The sequence below is a fragment of the Manis pentadactyla genome, chromosome 1 (genome assembly GCF_030020395.1).
Source record: "Manis pentadactyla isolate mManPen7 chromosome 1, mManPen7.hap1, whole genome shotgun sequence".
NCBI lineage: Eukaryota > Metazoa > Chordata > Mammalia > Pholidota > Manidae > Manis > Manis pentadactyla.
Genome location: NC_080019.1, coordinates 70763506 through 70782492, shown reverse-complemented (window position 1 = coordinate 70782492; position 18987 = coordinate 70763506). Strand labels below are relative to the sequence as shown.

General features: G+C 37.9%; 1 protein-coding gene across 4 annotated transcripts in view; it reads left to right on the top strand.

Annotated features, from left to right (window-relative positions):
- PLS1 (plastin 1) overlaps positions 1 to 18987 on the top strand; it is a 128176-nt gene that overhangs the window by 16891 nt on the left and 92298 nt on the right. Inside the window, exon 1 of one of the 4 annotated variants that reach the window (XM_036877272.2) lies at positions 7097 to 7212. The exons of 2 other annotated variants lie outside the window; for them this stretch is intronic. The gene's annotated coding sequence lies outside the window, so the exon portion shown is untranslated. Of the gene's footprint in view, positions 1 to 7096; positions 7213 to 12866; positions 13006 to 18987 lie in introns of those variants that run through there. One more of the 4 variants, XM_036877271.2, reaches the window with a different exon arrangement.

The window sequence follows — 18987 nt, the reverse complement described above, 5'->3', positions numbered from 1 at the left end:
AAGATGAGGGAATTCAAAAGTTAAGGCTAAGGATACAAATGCGGTGTCCTAAATATATACTCTCAAGCTGACTTCAAGTGCTGAAAGATTCCAGCAGTAGGGGTGAGTGAATGGCAATGTGATGTCTCTTCAGAATTGCTTTAGCTGCACAGTTGGGAGTTGTCCACTCATTTAGTACTAGTTCAGAAAAGCTTGTCTCTGTGCATGGAAGGCACTAAGGCCTGGGTGGTCTCTTGAATGTGTGTGTCTCCTAGAAAGTATTCTGTGTGGAGAACTACAGTGTGGTGAGAAAAGCAAAAGGTGGATTTGGAAGAAGTTGCCACCCCGGTGCTGCGGCTTGCCAGCCAACTAATAGAAGAGGCAGCTTAGTGGGTGAGGCAGAGCTGAGTGACTCCCCTTTGCCCAAGATCCGCAGCTGAGGGGCTCAATGGGTGGGGGAATTTCCAAACCATTCAGCCAGTCTTAACCTTGGTTTTTGTTGTGATGTGATGTTCTTGATGTTTTGTTGTTCTTTTTGATGTGGATTAAATAAGACAACATAGGTACATTGAAAGATACTGTGCATATTTTAGATCAAAATCTTCTAATACTAAGATTTATTCTAAATTCTTGGGGCCGCAGATATGGCCATGTAGAGTGTGAGCTTCTTGCAGGCAGAATTGTGTCTTTTTCACTTTGTATCCCCATTGCCTGATGTGCATAGTAGGCACTTGAATGAAAGATAAAAAGGAATGAATGAATGAATAAATCTATACCCGCCCTCATTCTGCCCACATACCCAATACTTTTTAGCTTCTACTTGGCTTACCTCAGAGCCAGTGTGCTTTATTTTCACACTACCAACCTCAGATCTGTGTTTTACTGACAGTAAATCTTGAGAGATACTCCAACCTTATCCAAGAGACAGCTGCAAAGCTTGAATTCAGAATATCAGGATCTTTGTAGATTCGTATGCATTATAAACTAATTCCAGAAATGAATGAAATAATACGTAGTAATAACGTTTTACAGTAGATAATGCTTGTATGTAAAACTAATTTCACTTCTAAAACTCTCACATATAAATTGAAGTTATATTCCTGTCAAAGTAGTTTGTTTTAAGAGAAGTCAGATTAGAAGTGAATAGGAGAGTAGATTATAAGAGATGCTTAAAGAAATGTATATTAACATACTAAGCTGTTAGAGGCTTAGATACCTGTTTTTCTGCTTTTAAATAAAGCAAGAACCAAAAATTACTGTTTTCTACCTTAGGTTTTACACTGTCTCTGATATTAACAGTAATAGAGTTCTTGCTTCATGAAATTAGACTTGATATGAAAAATTCATCTCTTTCATTTTGAACAAAGTAGTTTGATTTTTAAAATTATTATATTTCCTGTTAATATACATCTGGAATGTGTAGGAATAAAAAAATAAACCTTATAAATTTTTATTGAGTTATATTCTACTTATGTGATATGTATTGTGCTGTGGGACACTAAACTTCAATTAGTATTACATTTCTCATAGGACTAGGACAGTGAATAACAAGAGAACTAAAAAAATTGTCATTTTCTAGTAATTCAGGGGAAAGGACTGCATTCTGAGGTAGTGTACTAAAAGGGTACTCATTTTTGCAGGTTAATTTATTAAATATCTGGGAATATTTTGGATGCTATTTCACATCTCAGGCACACTTTAGAAAGGCCTAATGTTATATGTGTTGCTCATTTAATCTAAAAAGGCTCATTAAACCTCGTGTGCATAGATTCATTCCTTTATGCTTTCCCTTTAAGCAAATTTTGCTTGAATAGAACTAAATGGCATTCCATCAGTGTTCTTGGTGCACATGATGCTTTTTAAAATACCAGTTTTATTGAGGCAAATTCACCTACCATACAATTCACTCATTTAAAGTACAAGTCAGTTTTAAAATATTTTCATCACCCCATATCCACTAGCAGTCTCTCCACATTTCCAACCACCCACCTCCCACCTACCCTCTGCCTAGGCAACATCAAATCTACTTTCTGTCTATAGATCTGCATATTCTTGAAATTTCATATAACTGGAATCATACAATTTTGGCCTTTTGTGTCTGGTTTATTTCACTTATGATAACGTTTTGAAGGTTCATCCATGTTGTAGCATCAATACCTCACTCTTTATGGCTGAATAGTCCATTGTGTGGACCACATTTTATCCATTTTTCAATTGATGGACATTTGAATTGTTTCTACTTCTTGGTGATTAGGCATAATGCTTCTATGAACATTTGTGAACAAGGTTTTTTGGGGGGGAGGGGCATGTGATTTCATTTGACCATATACCTCCAAGTGGAATTGCTGGGTCATACAATAATTCAATGTGTAACATTGAGGAGCTCCCAGACTATTTTCCAAAATGACTGCACCATTTTACATTCCCACCAGTAATATTTGAATGTTCAAGTTTTCTAACATTCTCATCAGCACTTGGAATTACTTGTCTTATTGATTATGGCCATCTTGGCATGAAATGGTATCTCATTATGGTGGCATTTTTTTTTTTTAAACTAATGAATTTTATTTTTTAGAACAGTTTTAGATGGACAGAGAAATTAAGCAGTTAGTACATAGTTCCCATGTGCCCCACACTGACACAGTTTATTATTAACATCTTACAGTGGTATGGTACACTTGTTATAATTTTTGAATACTGTTACATTATTATTAACTAAAGCCAATAGTTTATTCATATGTCCTAAGTTTTTACCCAAAGTCCTTTTTCTGTTCCAGGATCCTGTCTAGGATACCATCTTACATTTGGTTGACTTGCCTCTTGAGGCTCATATTGGCTGTGACAGTTTCTCAGACTTCCCTTTTGTTTTGATGACCTTTAAGGTTTTCAGAAGTGGTCCAGTCCATTACAGGGTGCCCCTCTGTTGGAATTTGAGTGTTTTCTTCTTTTCTTTTCTTTTTTTATGATTAGGTTGCATTGACATTGGTTTCTCCTATTGAAAAAAAAATGAGAGCAATTTACTTGGAGTATAAAAATATATGATCAGAATTGGAAATCAGCAGAAGTGTGGTAAATAGGAAATTCTTAGGAATCAAAAACATCAGTTGCCTGTGGAAAATGATCAGAAATTTAACTTAATATATTTTTTTCCCAGTAAGGCTTTGATCACACTGGAAGATGCTTAGACTAGTAGAATTTTTGTGACTGGCATCTAAGGGCAAAGCCAAAGATATATTTTTCACTACTTTAAATCTATCTGAGAATGTCACTTTGCTTATAATAAAAAATAAAGTTAGTAGAGATTCAGGTTGACTTGAATGAAGGATCCCACAGTTCAAGGCAGTAAGGGTCCAACATATTGTGAGTATTTCCACCTGCATCTGTTCCAGTAATCCTCATGGGTACCTGCAAGGGAGGCAGGGAGCGGAGGCTCGGAGAGGCTGTGTCATTGGGCCTGGCTCGCATAGCTTTCAGTAGTTGAGCTGAGATTTGAACCCAGGCCTGTGGAAGTTTATACTCTGCTGTTCTCCAGGCCAGGCCCCAGAGTTTCCAGTGGTTTTAAATCAGGAATGTATCGAAGGACACAGGCTTGAGTCTTTATCTTACTGGATATTTTTACTGCCAGCTGGAGGAGATAACATCTCTCTGTGTTCAAGGCCCCACCGAAATCAGTCTGTCCAATTAACAGCCTACTTGGTGGCTGCTAACAAAGATGAACTGAGCCAGGTTTGCCCAGGGCACTACACCATCTTGTCTGTCTGTAGAGAACTAACACCAGTGCCGTATGTATGTCCTGAAATGGAAGCCCAAAGGTCATGAAGCAGGAAAGGTGCCCTACAGGAGAACAATATATTCCACTGAGGTTTGTCAGTGGTTATGTTGTGCAAGGCACATTGCTCAATGTATGTCTCAGAAAGTTTTATGGATAAATGAGTGACATAGAAGATTTGGTTTTAAATACATATCTTTGGATAGGAGTAGGTACGGTAATGAGCTGTGAATGCACTTGAAATGAAATAATAAAATTGCACAGATGCCTGTCTGATGAAGGTTTGGGAAATTTTCCTACTTAATTCAGCTTACCCTTGTATATGGTCCAAGTTGCTTGATCACAGACTGATAAAAGGTTTCTTTCTGCTCAGTTTCTATGAGTCAAGGTAGAGTAGGCTATGTTGCAGTAACAAATTAACCTTGAAATCTCCATTGACTTCTTGTTAACATAAATGTCAGTGTGCATATGCTTTTCTCCAGGGAAGCTATTCTGTGTGCAGTGACACAGATCCAGGCTGCTGTGATTTTTGTGATTTTTCTGTTTTAACATGGGACTTCCAAATTATCTCAGCAGGATAAGGGGAGCTAGAGGATCACATGCTGGCTCCAAATTACTGTGATGTATAGTGACATAGATCATTTCTACTCACAGCCCATTGGCTAGAACTGATCCCATGACCTTTCTGGAAGTGAGCTGGTAGCCAACGGCTATTCAGTGAACCATAAATGTCTTTTCCTCACCTCTTAGAGCAAGAGAACTGGTTAGTTTGCAAACAAAACAAAACTCCAGTAAAGAGACAAAAGTGAACTGAAATATTTAGTGATAATTACCTGATAATAAATTACTAGTGAGTTTTGCCATTAACTAATGAAATTTGCAATAATTCAGGTATGGCTGATTCAGCAACTTGATCTGCATTTATGGATATCAAGGCTACATCTTATAAGGGCCAGTAAAGTTTATGTCTTTTACATCATAATTCTTCAGTTGATGGTACTTACTGAGGTATTCTTCTAAGTGTTTTACATGAATTAAATTAATTCAAAATGAAGACTGTGATTTCATCTAGATGGGAAATATTCTCCAGGTCCATCAACTTCCCATGTTTGAAAGGCTAACTAGATTAGACCAATCACCATGCTGACAGCTGTCCTCTAGACAGCGGATTGTCATTATACCCTTGTATAAATGAGGCTCCCTAGTTGAAGGTTGCACTCTGAATGTTGTCTACCTAGTGCAGAATACAGTGAGACCTAATATTTACTGTGATATGGATTCATACTTCTATATGCAATTTAAGATCTTGCAGACTTTTTAGCAGCCCTATCTAAAAATAAGTTTGTGGTGAACTAAGGCCATAGGATATTTTTTTTCTGCATATGTATGTTTCTTCCAAACTGACTCTGTTGTAATGCCTTTTTTTTTTCTTAAAATAGACTACTAGTAAATGCAGAACTCCTCTGTTAGATTGTCCTCATGATCTGCCCTTGCCCCATTCTCTTCAGTGTAGCCTAAAATTCCACCATTAGAATCGCAAGGTAACAAAGACCCTAGCTGGGCTGCACAAACCGGAGCAGTCCTCTCTTGTTCTCTGCTGAGAAAGGCTCTCTGTTGTTTGAGAACAACTATGCTTAGCACATATGAGGAGCCCCACCTCAGGCTCTTTATGCTGATACCATATTAATTCATCAAATATTTACTAAACACTGTTTGGGCCAGGCACTGAGCTAGGCCCCAGCAGTCTCCACCCTCATAGAAATGATAGTGTAGATTAAGGGTTGGCAAACTTTTTCTGTAAAGGGCCAGATAATAAATATTTTAGGCTTTGTGGGCCATATGGTCTCTGTCTCAACTACTAACTGCTCTTGTAGCAGGAAAGCAGGCGCAGACAGTATGTTCACAAATGAGCGTGGCTGAGTTCCAATGAACTTTATTTGTGGGCACTAAAATTTTAATTTCTTATGATTTTCACATATCTTTAAACTATGATGCTTTTGATTATTTTTCAATAGTTCATTAAAAACTGTTCTTAGTTCATAAGTTTTGGGCAAGTAGGCAGTAAGCCAGAGTTTATCGACCCCTGGGCTAGAACCAGCTCTATATGGTTTTATCCTCACACACAGATTGTGGACTGCCTTAATGATTATTTAAATTTTTCAAATTCAGTGCTTAAACTTAATTAACCTCATCCAGGACTTTATTCAGTTAACAGCTCTCCTATCAGTTATTGGTGAGTGTCATTTCTGCAAATTGAAATTTAGCTATCTACATAATACAGAAGTATGCACACACATATATTACTTTTATGTATATGTGTATACACATATACATAATATATAAGTTCATACACATATATTACTTCTGAGGACCACTAATTTTATGAAAATCACAAATCACCACTATTTAAAGTAATAGCTAATATCTGTTAGGCACTTAACTATATGTCGGGCCCTTTACTTAGTTAGCCCTTTGCTGTTTAATCCTTTCCAAAGCTATGAAGTTGGTATTATCATCATCTTTATTTTTGGCTATGAAAACCAAGACCCACAATGAATCACCCAAGGTAATGTAGTTACTAATTACAGTCTATATTCATTCCCAAGAATTCTAACTCCAGAGCCAGGGCTCCTAATGATGTATTATGCCTTCCTAGGTACTGAAATACCTGCATTAATTAGATATATTGTGGTTTTTTTTAATTGCAATGTAAGAAAACAGAAGTGGTGAATAAGATTAATAAAGTATTTTTCTCAAGAAGCAAGTATGTAATTGAAAAAGGAAACATTTAGGAAGCAAGAGTTCTAATAGTTTTCACTGATTTAATTCTAACTTGTTTCTGTCTGTGAGCAAATATGTCCAACTCAGACTCTAACTCCAGATAAACAGCTGAGCTCTTCCTCTTTTCTAAACAAACTGAATTATCAGTGAGATTCAGGGCAAGGCTAGATTGACAACACCTCAAGTCTGCTCAAAAGTCGTAATACAGATATTCAGTATACAGGCTTTACAAAATAGTCTCTTGCATGAGACATATGTGAAAATACTCTGCAATCTGCAAATCATCTTCCAGAGGGACCGTTGTTACAGACCAGTCTGGTGGGCCTCTCCATGATAGATAGAGTTAGCGGGACTTTCATTGTTCCTCCAGCTGGATCAGTAGAAAAGGTGAGCTCTCAAGCGAATATAACCTGTGAGAGATGCCTGGTGGGGTGTTCAAAATTTCCCGATTTACTTTTGAAACTGTTTTATGTTGAACCAAGAGGAAAAGGACTACAGAATTCATTCTTGCCATGGAAAGTCTCTAAGAAGAAAAGAAAAGTAAGATGTGATACACTTTATTTTCTCATTTAAATGCTGACTTTGGAAGGAGAGAAGTGAGGAAGAGGAGGAAGAATTTTGAAAATCAAGTATTTACCTTGACACTTATCTAATCTTACTGACAAAGGCCAAGAATTCAAAAGGTACCTAAACTTGTGCCCCTCTGGGGTAAGTCTGGATGTGACACTGCAGTCATTTGATTGTGTCATAGCGGGACTTTCAACCAGTTCATTGTGCATGCAAATAACAGATGATTAAAGACAAGGAAAGACGTTTGTGTGGTTTTATTGCAGTGATCATTTCCTAACTAGGTAATAGTTCTCTTAAGTTTTTCAATAGTCTGGCTTATTGCTAAATGAAAAGGGCTGTCTTTCCAGAAAATAAACTTTTATTTGCTTTATCTATAATGTAAGTGTGCCACAAAATTCTACATTTGGTAACTTCTGATTATGAAATTTTTAATTTTTATCTTAGAACAATACAGGATATGGCTACTTTTTATTTTATGAGTTCTGATCTTGTGTGAGGATAGCCTATTTATTTTGAGTCTCTTTATCTTCTCTTTCCTCACCATCCACAAGGCTGGGCCACTTTGGGATAAGCACTTGTCCATTTGTTCATGATTCCTAGAAGTATGGCTTCCTGACTGAGTGGAAGCAACCACTAGTTGGGGAGAAAAAAAGAACATATTTTTCTTTCTTTCAACTGCACAATACTGTAATTAGAGTTCAGGGATAGCTCAGGAAATTAACAATGGCAAGTAGTAGAGTTTGTGCTTAACTACTCTTTGTTCATGTATGCTTCATGGGAGGAAGGTCGTGGGAGAAGGACCATGGCCGGCAATCATCAGGATGGTGACAAATTTGTTTGCACTTTGTGTAAAGGAAATGGCTGTCGCTGGCCTAACCCAAGGTTACCATGTTGAAATGTGGGCTCAGTATTGCCTGACCTTCTGATTTTAAAGGAGAAAATAAATTTTATTTTAATCTCCTCATTTTATATGTGTACTCTAAAATTAAAAAAAAAAACAACCAGCACTAATGAGCCATAGAGGGCATGTGTCTAGGCAGGATTTGTTCCCTGGTGCCGTTTTGTCCCTTTGGCAGCTAAGAGAGTGTCTTAATTTGGTGAAGAAGTTGCAAGAGCTCTGAAAGGGGTTGCCCCGGGAGTGTAGAGGCCATATAGCAGGCAGACCTGGCATGGGTTTCACCCTATTCTCTCCCTTTCTGCTTGCTGAAGGACTGTGTGTGAGCTTTGCTGCTCTTACGGAAAACATGTTGCTCTCTGTATTTCTCTCCTACAGTAAGAGGGCCTGGGGATGCTGAGCCCTCTTCAGGGCACCAGGAGCAGAGTGAGGCTGAGTAGAGGTGGAGCAAGATTGTTTTCACTGCAGGGGTGGAAGCCTCAGTGTCACCTGAGCATCGAGACTCACAAATATCTTAGGATCTGGGAGAACATGGCACAGAGGCAGAGCTGCCAGAACCAAGAATGGGAAGTGAGGGCAGAAGGTGCTCAAGAGGTGCCCAAGGGGGCTTTGCTTATGTGGGTGTGGAGGGAGCTATTGAACTAGCTAGTCTGGCCTGGACAGTTGTTGACGATTGACCCAGAGAAGTCATCTAGGCTGAATTTCCTCAAAACCCCACATCCTCTCTCCATTTACACCCTTTGGTGATAACTGCATGTTCTTCAGGAGCAGGAACATTACTCAGTATGCATTGATAATGTCGTCTGGAATTATGGCTTAGACAAGACATGTCGCTGTGCTTCCAGAACAAGGCCTCAGCCTTTGGAATTCCTGATCATATTCCCCATCGTTCCCATGATCACTATGCTGGATGTGCTTGGGTTGACGGGGCTGATAATTTGTACTTTTCTTTATTTGCTGAACTGATCGAGAAATAAAGGCCTTTCAGGGTTCAAAATCTCAACTTTATTCCTTGTGGAGCTGGACCAAGATTGCAGCTGGGCCTGTGGCCAAACAGTCTTCCTCATATCTTTCCTCCCAGAATTTTAACTTGTACTCACCCCATCCCAGGCAGACCTGTCGGGTAGTTGCCTCTGTGTCGCTCACCACGTGGAGGAGGAAGAGAGCTTGTGTCCTGAGAACGAGATCCAGGTAAAGGCTGAGAGGGCCAGCTGGGTGAGGACGGTGATGCAGACTTCTTCGGCCCTGCTCCGTGAAGCGGTGGTTCTCAGAATGGTCCCCAGCCAAGCGGCATCAGCCTCAGCTCACAACTTGTTAGAATTGCAGATCTGTGGTCTCCAGCCTAGACAAACTGAATCTGACCCCTGGAGGGTAGGGCCTAGAAGTCTATGTTTTGACAAGCCCTCCTTGTGATTCTGTTACAATTAAAGTTTGAGCACCATTGCAGTAGAGGAATGAGGCTCACTGGACCTAAGACACTTACCTCTCGCCATTGAGATAAGTGAGTTCCCCTCCTTTTGGGGAGAGTAAGAAAGGGGTGTAGAGAGAGAGGCCCAAGGTGCTGTGTTAGCAGCAGGCCTTTGTGGAAACCAAGGAGAATGGTTTTCCCCAGCAGATAATCCTGCCCCCTCTAGGGGACTAGAGCCTGAGAAGGACCAGCAGGTGCAAACATGAAGACTTGCTTTAAATGCCTCTTTTCTCATCTGTTAATATTTCCTATTATAAAGGATCAAGGAGAGAAAAGGGAATGATGAAGGAATGAATGCAGGCAGAGAGGAGGAACACCTACAGATTTAGAAAGAAAATAATGAAACAGGTATTGCATTCCTTCCTGCATCATTCTTTATAATTAATTAAGCACAGGTTTTATATTTCATTAAATTTTTAGACTGATTATTTTTCTAGTTGTGACCTGAACGACCTACCATTTGACTGTGACAGGATCACCTGCCAGCAGTATGGACTCAGCGACGCCGTGCTGTTTGCTTCCTGTTTGTGTCTAAGCAGTTTCAGTTATTTAACTGTATAATTGTTCAGTGACATCATTGACGTCCTTCACAGTCACCTGGCAGTCAAGACTATTTCACTTGCTTTGTACCTTTAGCAAGTAATTCAGTTTCACTTTCAGCTTTCCTCAAATCATAATGGAGGCCTTGTTAACCACCAAAATGCTCAGTAATGCAAGGACTGGTTTCAACCATCCATATAGTTGGCATTTCATATTCTAAGGTGGAAAAAAAATAAATTTCCTAAATGCTTCTGCTTGGGGAAAATGTCTTTTTGCTTCAGACAATCTTTCTAGAGGTCTAGAGTACAACTATGTCTCCTTGGGTATATACAGGCTCAAAGACGTATAGATATTCTGGTTTCTTTTATTTATTTTCCCCACACCACAACTTCTTATAAACATACTCAATTCCAATGCAGTCCAGAGTAGAAGCTTATTTCCATTTATTTCCAGATTTTGTTACCATGATGAAAAATGCTAGAGAATTCAAACTATGCTTATAAATATGTTGCTCTGACTTAATAAAAAAAATAGCATTGTGGTGGTAATAATCATAGTAACTATGAGCATTTCATAATGTATATAAACATCAAATCACTATGTTGTACACATGAAAATAATTTAGTATTGTACATCTCAACAATACTTGAATTAAAAAAATCACAGTATGAATAGTTTGTTACCTATTAACATATTGAATAGTTAATATGTTTGAAGAACTGTGCCAAATTTGCATAACACCCATGGGTGAATAGGTCTTGTCATTCCCTTTATACAGATGAGGAAACTGAGGTACAGAGAACTTATGTGATGTGCCCAGAACCTGTCAGTAAGAGGCAAGAGTAGCATCAAATCCAGCTCAGTTTATATCAAAACTATACCTGTCAGAGTCTAGCTTAGTAGAAGGGCCAGCTCCTGACCTAACTCCTGACAGGAATTGCATTTGGGCCTTGGTCAGAATTAGCATGGTCTCGGGTGGTTGGTGGGAAAAGTGGGGAATGCTTAAGTAGTATTAGTCATTCATTAGGGGACAAAGTTCAGAAATTCTTAATTTTTTTACACTGTTCAGATTCCTCGGCCCTACCCTAAACCTTCTGAATGAGAATCTTTGGGGATGGGGCCCAAGAATCTTCATTTAAAATACACCCCCTGGGTTGATCTGATGACTGCTGGTGAGAGCCACCACACTAATTGCTGGCTGGCATTTAATGTCGACCGCACTTACCCTGGGCACCCCCACCCATGTGTCAGCAGGATTAGTGCAAAGGGTGCCCCTGCTCAGCATTATTGGCAGGATCTTAAATATTTAAATTGTTACAGTGTTTTTAAAAAAATCAGAAAATAACCACACAGGATTCATTTTTTAAAAGGATATTTGGGGCAGATAATTGGCTTTTCCTGTGAAGTGAAGTCTGGGGGAGCGTGGAATCAGACATGGCAGATGTAGGCTTTAGTTAGGAGATTAGCAGAATTCTACACAACAGCAGCACGGTCACAAACATTCATAAGTGGACCTCCTTGAAATGATGGAATTTTCAATGCAAGAAACATTAATGGTCACTTCGTTCAATTTTCAATGGAAGGGTTCCCAAGGCAATGGCATCCGCACCCAGGAAATGTACTTTGAGCCTGTGTTGGAACAGGCTCAGTGACGGCAGCTTCAGTGTGTTGGAGGTAGCCTGGTTAGTGTGGACCACTTGGTCAATATCTTTTTCCTTATATTGATGCAAAAACATGTTCCTGGTATTTCTCTGCCTAATTGTCTGAGTTCTGCCATCCTGTGGCTGCACAGACTGAGAGTAAGCTTTTTTCCATATAGTTGCCTTTTTAATACTTAAAAATATGTGATTGTATTTTTAACGATCATTGGGGTATAACTTAGAGATAGTAGACTTTAACTCATGGAGAACAGACAATTCTGTATGTTTTGACAGAAGTATACACACAATCACCACCACAGTCAGGATACAGAACGTGTTCATTACCCCAAAAAGTTTCCTTGTGTCCCTTTGCAGCCTGTCTCTCCTTCCTCTCCTGTTCATTTGCTTTCTCCATAGATTAGTTTGCATTTTCTAGAATTTGCATGTAAATGGAATCATGCAATATGTACCTTGTTTTTTTCAGACTAGCTCACATACAGAACAGCTTTTTCTTTCACTTTGTGAAGCAGTTTTATAATAGCCACTTTTCACCTTTATGGACCTATCATAAAAAGTGTTTAAGGTTTACTCTTCAGAGAATTAACCATTCAGTGAAAATGGATTGTAGACTTTATAACTGAAACTGTTCTTGTCTCACTAAAAAGTAGAATTGGACTATAATCCTTGAGGCACTGTCTAGCTTTAACCTGTGTAATTCTACATAACATTTCCAGTTACTATTCAAAGGTAATGTTTTACATTTGCTTGAAATTAGTCCACTGTCTGTAAAACAAAAAACAGTGAAAAAATTCAATAGGGTGTAGGGTTTGTTTTTTTTTAAGTTTAATACAATTTTCCTAGTCTTTCCTGTGTGTACTTAATTGCTTAATGATTTTTCATGTGGTTAAAACAAAGTGCCATTGCAAAATCAAAGTGGCAGAAGAATACTTAGAGAAATAGTATAAGATCTCATAGGGCAGTCCCATTCCATGGGAGGAAGACCTGCTTGAGTGGAATCTACAGGGTTAAAATGAATATCCTGGTATACATTTTTAGTTACAGTCATAATCAAACCAATGGTGATGACATCTACATTTTGGCCTCTTGATTTCTTTATAGTTCCAAACCACACCCATGTTGCAAATTGTCCTTTCTACTTGAGACCAAGTTCTTTTGAGATTAAAATCGGTAGTAGTAAGCAGAACGCTTTAGTGTGGCCGTTGCTTGTTTCCTTGGGTCAAACACTGACTTTGGCAGAGGATTATTTGAGGAGAGACACAGTTTAGAGAAACTGAGTTTTAAATCTTCTGAATTGCTTTCTGGACCGCCAAGTCTTGGGTGTTAATAAGACCAACAGAAGCAGGTATGCAAAAATTTCCCTTATGTGAATAGCAATAATCTAGCCTCAGAGGCTGGAGTCACTTCTTCATACGTTTGTTAAATTGGTATAAGCCCCTCATGGCTTTTTGTTTTGTTTTGTTTTTAAGTGCCTTCTTGCATTAGGATTCTGGGTGGCTTTGCATAATCAATGCAAATAGTAATCACTATTAGTGAGGGTCACATAATTCTTAATTCTCTCTTAATTTTTCCTTTTTGAAAACTATTTCTTCCTTAAGCAATACTTGTTAGGTACAAAAGGACTATTGGTTTATTCAAGATTGTATTTTAAAACACTAAGTTCATAATTTTTGATTTGGCTTTATTTTCCCTTTATAAGTGTATACACATTCTTAGGAAAATGCTAAGGTGACTGAATATACTCCTTCAGTGTTATCTGGAATGTGTATATAGTACTGCATCAAAGCCTGATTCTTTCATCCAGTGAACTAGCTCTTCTAGTCTGTAGTTTAATCATAGATAAGCAAAACTGTTCTTTTTTCTAAAGGAACTCCACAGATACATAAAACAAATGGCAATAGAAGATATTGCGAGTGCTAGGGACGTGGTAAGATTATATGGAGTCTAGAGTCTGGAGAAAGTATCTTAGTTGAAATAAGTTCTTTACCATTATTTTTGCTTTTCTACATTTTTAAGTACCAAAATGTGCTTGGACATAGTTCTCTTTCATTAAAAGCTTTTTTTCCCCATTGTTTCATTGAATTTGGGAGGAGACTGAAGGCTTTCAGAAAGAGTTTCCTTCTAAATACTGTACAAATAAGCATGCAGCCTTTCACTGTGACCATTTTTTATGGTTTCTCAAGTTGGCTAAAGAACCTTATATCTTTACCCTGTACAGTCCTGAAACTGTAGCAGCCTTACTTTAACTCTTTTCTTAGCAGAGCAGAAAATGAGCGAGCAGTTCCCAGCCATGTAAAGCTGAGAAGGTCTTGAATGATGCATGTCCAGGAAACTTGGATACTGATACTGCTGGCAATTTGCATAGATCTTGGTGCCAAAGAATTAAAGACTCTTTCGTTTTCTTAAAAGAGGCCAGCTTTTAAAAAGTTGAGTACATTTCCTTTTGTGCAGTGACCTGAGCTCTCAAACTAAAATAGGAAGTTAAGACTTACCTGCTCAGCTTTTTGAAGCAGTCAACCATTTACATTTATTAGTATGCATCATAGAATAGAGTTACTCTGTGGCTCTTCTTAGAGAAGTGAACATATTATGACCAATTTTTTCTGGAAGTGAGTGTCATGGACAAATTTCACACAGCTCTTAAAAAAAAAAACCCTTTATAAAGGCTTTCTTAGGAGCCAGAATTCTCTTCCCTGTATTATGCTCTGAGCCCAACAAAAGCTCTGACCTGTGCCAGGCCTTTGATAATGAACCAGCCAAATGCTCAATTGTGTGCTTGCAGAGGAGGGGGATAACATTCCTTTATGATCCTCAGTTTAGATCAGCTTACTGCCCAAAGCATGATATTTGATTACCCTTATTATGTTACTTTGCATAGTTACAAATGTTACTAATGGTGTGGCCTTATCTCGCCATTTAAAAAGTCCATGTTCACGCTGACTTACATTTGGTGCTGTAAAAGGGTGTATTGCTAAGGACCCCAGAGTAATATGAGTGTGTGGAGGATGGAGCAGCACTTGGGGTTAGGTGTGCACTGTAAGCACCTGTATCTTCAAATTCTGAATATATTACACTGAGTGCCTGTTTTCTTCTTTTAAGTGCTGATTTTATCTCTAACACTCAGTGTGTCTGGGCCTGAACTGCTTCAAGAATTATAAAAGTTTATGGGCCTTTTCTGAATATCCTTCTGCTGGAATTGAGGTTTTTAGGGTTCCTTCTCTTTTCTTCCAAACACAACCCATTTCTCAGTCTGGCAGCATAGAAGAAATGCAGTCATTAACACAGTAGCAGCAAATGGTGGAAAGAATTCCTATTCTATTTTGTGGTGCATAGAAACCCTATATCCTATCCTATTCCTATCCTGTTTTACCTTTCCCCCTTACCTATTTCAGCAGAAGTGGGAAGTTGGAGCTCTTTCTCCCAGAAACAGTGGCTCCCATGTTTTAAATTTATTATTCAAGTGCTGCTTAATGTATATGTTATGTGTATTAGAGCAGTGGAAGATGAAATCTGAAAGAATAATATGATTTTTAAGAATATGTTGTGAATTTGAAGTGTTTTATAGTATCTTTACCTAACATCTCAAAGTACAGTACACACGGTCAATTGCCAGTGACTGTAAAACTTTATTTTACATAGTCTTGGTGATTTTGAACTTTTTGTCTTGATTGTCACATTTGCCTCTGTTTTATTTTCTGATGTAGCTGGCAAAGACTCATTAGGAGTGGAGGTGGCAGCTCCTCTATTTTCTTAATGCTTGGATGAGTAGTGTTATTTTCAGCACCCAGTTTCTTTGCAGGCATCATTTAAAGCTACTTACCCATTTAGTGAACAGAGGTTTAATATCTGCCAGGGCATATAGTCCAGTAACCCACTCAGCCAGGCACACATAAACGTAAGGCAGTGATCGAAAGAGTCCAGCCTCTGCTTTGTGGAGTGTCTACTCTCCTGGGATATCCCTTGGAATTCTTTCTTTTGTGACCTGGGATCATCTGTCATAAGGACCAACGAAGGATGCTAGCAAAAATACAGATGTTAAGTACTTGTAAATTCCATTTCATTCCTTAATATTTCTTCCTAGTATTACTTACTGCTCTTCAGTGGAGACTTGTTCTTGGTGACTGTGTTGTCTTCTGAGGAACCAAGGGTATGGCCACAGTTTTCTCATCTGTAATAGAGGAGGTTGGACTGGGTGACTTGTGAGGGTTTTGTCTGAGATTTTTATACTTTTTAGTTTTCTGGTGTGTTTTTTTTTTATTAGTACATGCCTATTAACTCATCCTTTTAAGTAGCTAACTCCCATTGTTTGGAAGTTTCTATAAGGAATAATTTTCATAAAAAAAGACTGACATAGTAGGATATGCTTTAGAAGTCAAGATTTTCGAAATATGTTACATCCCAAACCACGACTTTAAAGGTCAGTCGCCTTATTCTACAGGGCCCACCCATCTTAACCATTATTCTCTCAGGAAAATCTTTATCAGACCTATTTTTGAAATATTTGCTTCCTCTTTTTCCTCCCATATAATTCCATTTATACATTTTTATCAGTAGACATGAATCATGATTATATATGTACATGTTTGTCTTTCATGAGACACATTTATTGCTCAGTTTTATATCAGCAATTCTTGCTGATTAACTGATTGTTTTCCACTGAAAATGTTGAAGAATGCCACTGAGAACATGTTCTTCAAGAAATTATTTTAAAATGTTTTCTTTCAAAGGAAAGTTTTTGGGAAAACCTGGGCTGGAGTCCTTCACCTGGAGTCTGTAGAACTCTACATGGTCCATGAATGGGCTTGAAGGTGGAGTGTGCATCTGCAAACTCCCTGAAATCATATGCATAATTTAGATCTTTGGGCATTTTTCTGGGTGGAGGGCCTGTAGCTTTTTATCAAAAAGGCTAAAAATCCAAAGACTTTTAAGAATCAATGCCACAGGGGAAATATAGGCATTTCAAATATAAACTATTCATATAAATTTGTTTATTTTCCAATCTGATTTTTCATCGCTTTTGTATGTTTTCAGCTTTCTGCCACATTTTGGGACCATACCAGACAAACCAGTAGTAGTAGTAGCAATCCTTAATATCATACCTCTGAAAACACCATGCTTCGTTTCCTATGTACTCATGAAATTAACTTGCTTATGAGTGATAATTCTAGAATCTATAAGTACATATTTTACTTCTTAGGAAAAAAGGGAGAATTGGGGGTTAAATTAGAATTAAGAAAGTAAAAATAACTACATACATTATTGTTTGTAAATCTCTATATTAAGTCATCTAATTTTGATGTCTACATAAAAGAGGCTCAGATCTCTCCCTTGAATATCATGTGGAAACATGATTCCTTGGTTTCCTTGACATCCTATTTTATGTCTTCATTGCTCTTGCACATTCAAGAGTCAGTGTGGTTTATTGAAAGGAATATGGGACAAAAAACTCACACATAATGAAAATAGTACTAGTTTTCATTTACCAGCAGATGACATGGGCTGCAGGTTGACCTCTGAGTCTGTTTCCTCATATGTAAAGTGGGTATAAAATAATAAGAGGAAATAGATAATACTATGTCATATTAATATTAACATAAATGTATAATATTTATATATTTCTATAATTATAACAAAATTATTCGCAGTTCCGTTTAACTGACTGGATTGATGTGAGTCAAATGTGATAATGTATGTGAAAGTTTTATAAATTAGAAATTACTTAAGTGTGAGATGTACTTTCGCCTGATAATGATGTGTTCCTCACAATGTCATGATGGTGTATCTTAGTCTTTGGTTTTAGGCCACCATGAAGAATCAGTTTCAAACTTATTTTTGCTTTCACAAAGTTTAGGTCATTATTTTTAGCTAAGAATAAAGTCTCTAGTGAATTTGCCCTGAAATGCTTGTAATAGCTGAATAAACAGACTTACAGGAAAAATCTGTCACATTAAATCACATAAACAAAAAACACTGGATCAGTCAATTAATGTTATTATAAGGTACTGAAATTAACAAAAGTAAAATTTTCTAAGGTTGCAAAAGTTGGGTAAGGGCCAATCTAACTCTGTGAGCAGAATGATTAAACTCTCCTGTGGCAGGTCCAGAGTACTTTCCTGGGCCCAGCCTTATATGGAATAGTAGACACATGGACCTTGACACCATTGTTTGAATTATACAACTCTAGTGCTTACGTGCTGAGTGGTATTGGGCAAGTTATTTAACCTTAGTGAGCTTGAGTTTCTTTATCAGGAAAAATAGATGTAACTTCTGCCTTTGGGGGTTGTTTTAAAGATTATAGATAATTTATATAAACTGTCTGGAACATAGTAGATTCTCTTCATAATATAGATAGTATAAGTTTTGAAAAAAAATACCCTATTAATTCCATGTTTGTGCATTCCTGTGTGCAGCCTTCCATGTTCAACCCCCATTGAAATGTTAGCATTAGGGGACATGCTATGTAATTTGCTTTAAAAACAGGATTTCTGCTATATTTTCTTTTTATTAAGGTGTCATTGATATACACCCTTATGAAGGTTTCACATGAAAAACATTGTGGTTACTACATTCACCCATATTATCAAGTCCCACCCCATTGCAGTCACTGTCCATCAGTGTAGTAAGATGCCACAGAGTCACTTCTTGTCTTCTCTGTGCTACACTGTCTTCTCCATGACACCCCCCACAAAGCATGTGTGCCAATCATAATAGTCCTCAATCCCCTTCTCCCTCCCTTCCCACTCACCCTTTCCCACCCCTCCCCTTTGGTAACCTCTAGACCTTTCTTGGATTTCCATTTTTAATTTTTTGAGGAACCTCCATACTGCTTTCCACAATGGTTGAACTAATTTAAATTCCCACCAGCATTGTAGGAGGGTTCCCCTTTCTCCGCATCCTTGCCAACATTTGTTGTTCCTTGTCTTTTGGATGTTGGCCATCCTAACTGGTGTGAGGTGATATCTCATTGTGGTTTTAATTTGCATTTCCCTGATAATTAGCAATGTGGAGCATCTTTTCATGTGCCTGTTGGCTATCTGAATTTCTTCATTGAAGAAATGTCTATTCTATATCCTCTGCCCATTTTTTAATGAGGTTATTTGCTTTTTGAGTGTTAAGGCATGGGAGTTCTTTATATACTTTGGATGTTAACCCCTTTTGGGATATATTGTTTACAAATATATTCTCCCATAGTGTAGGATGCCTTTTTATCCTGCTGATGGTGTCCTTTGCTGTTTAGCTTACAGTATGGAGGTTCCTCAAAAAACTAAAAATAGAAATACCATTTGACCCAGTAATTCCAATCCTAGTTATTTACCCAAGAAAGCAA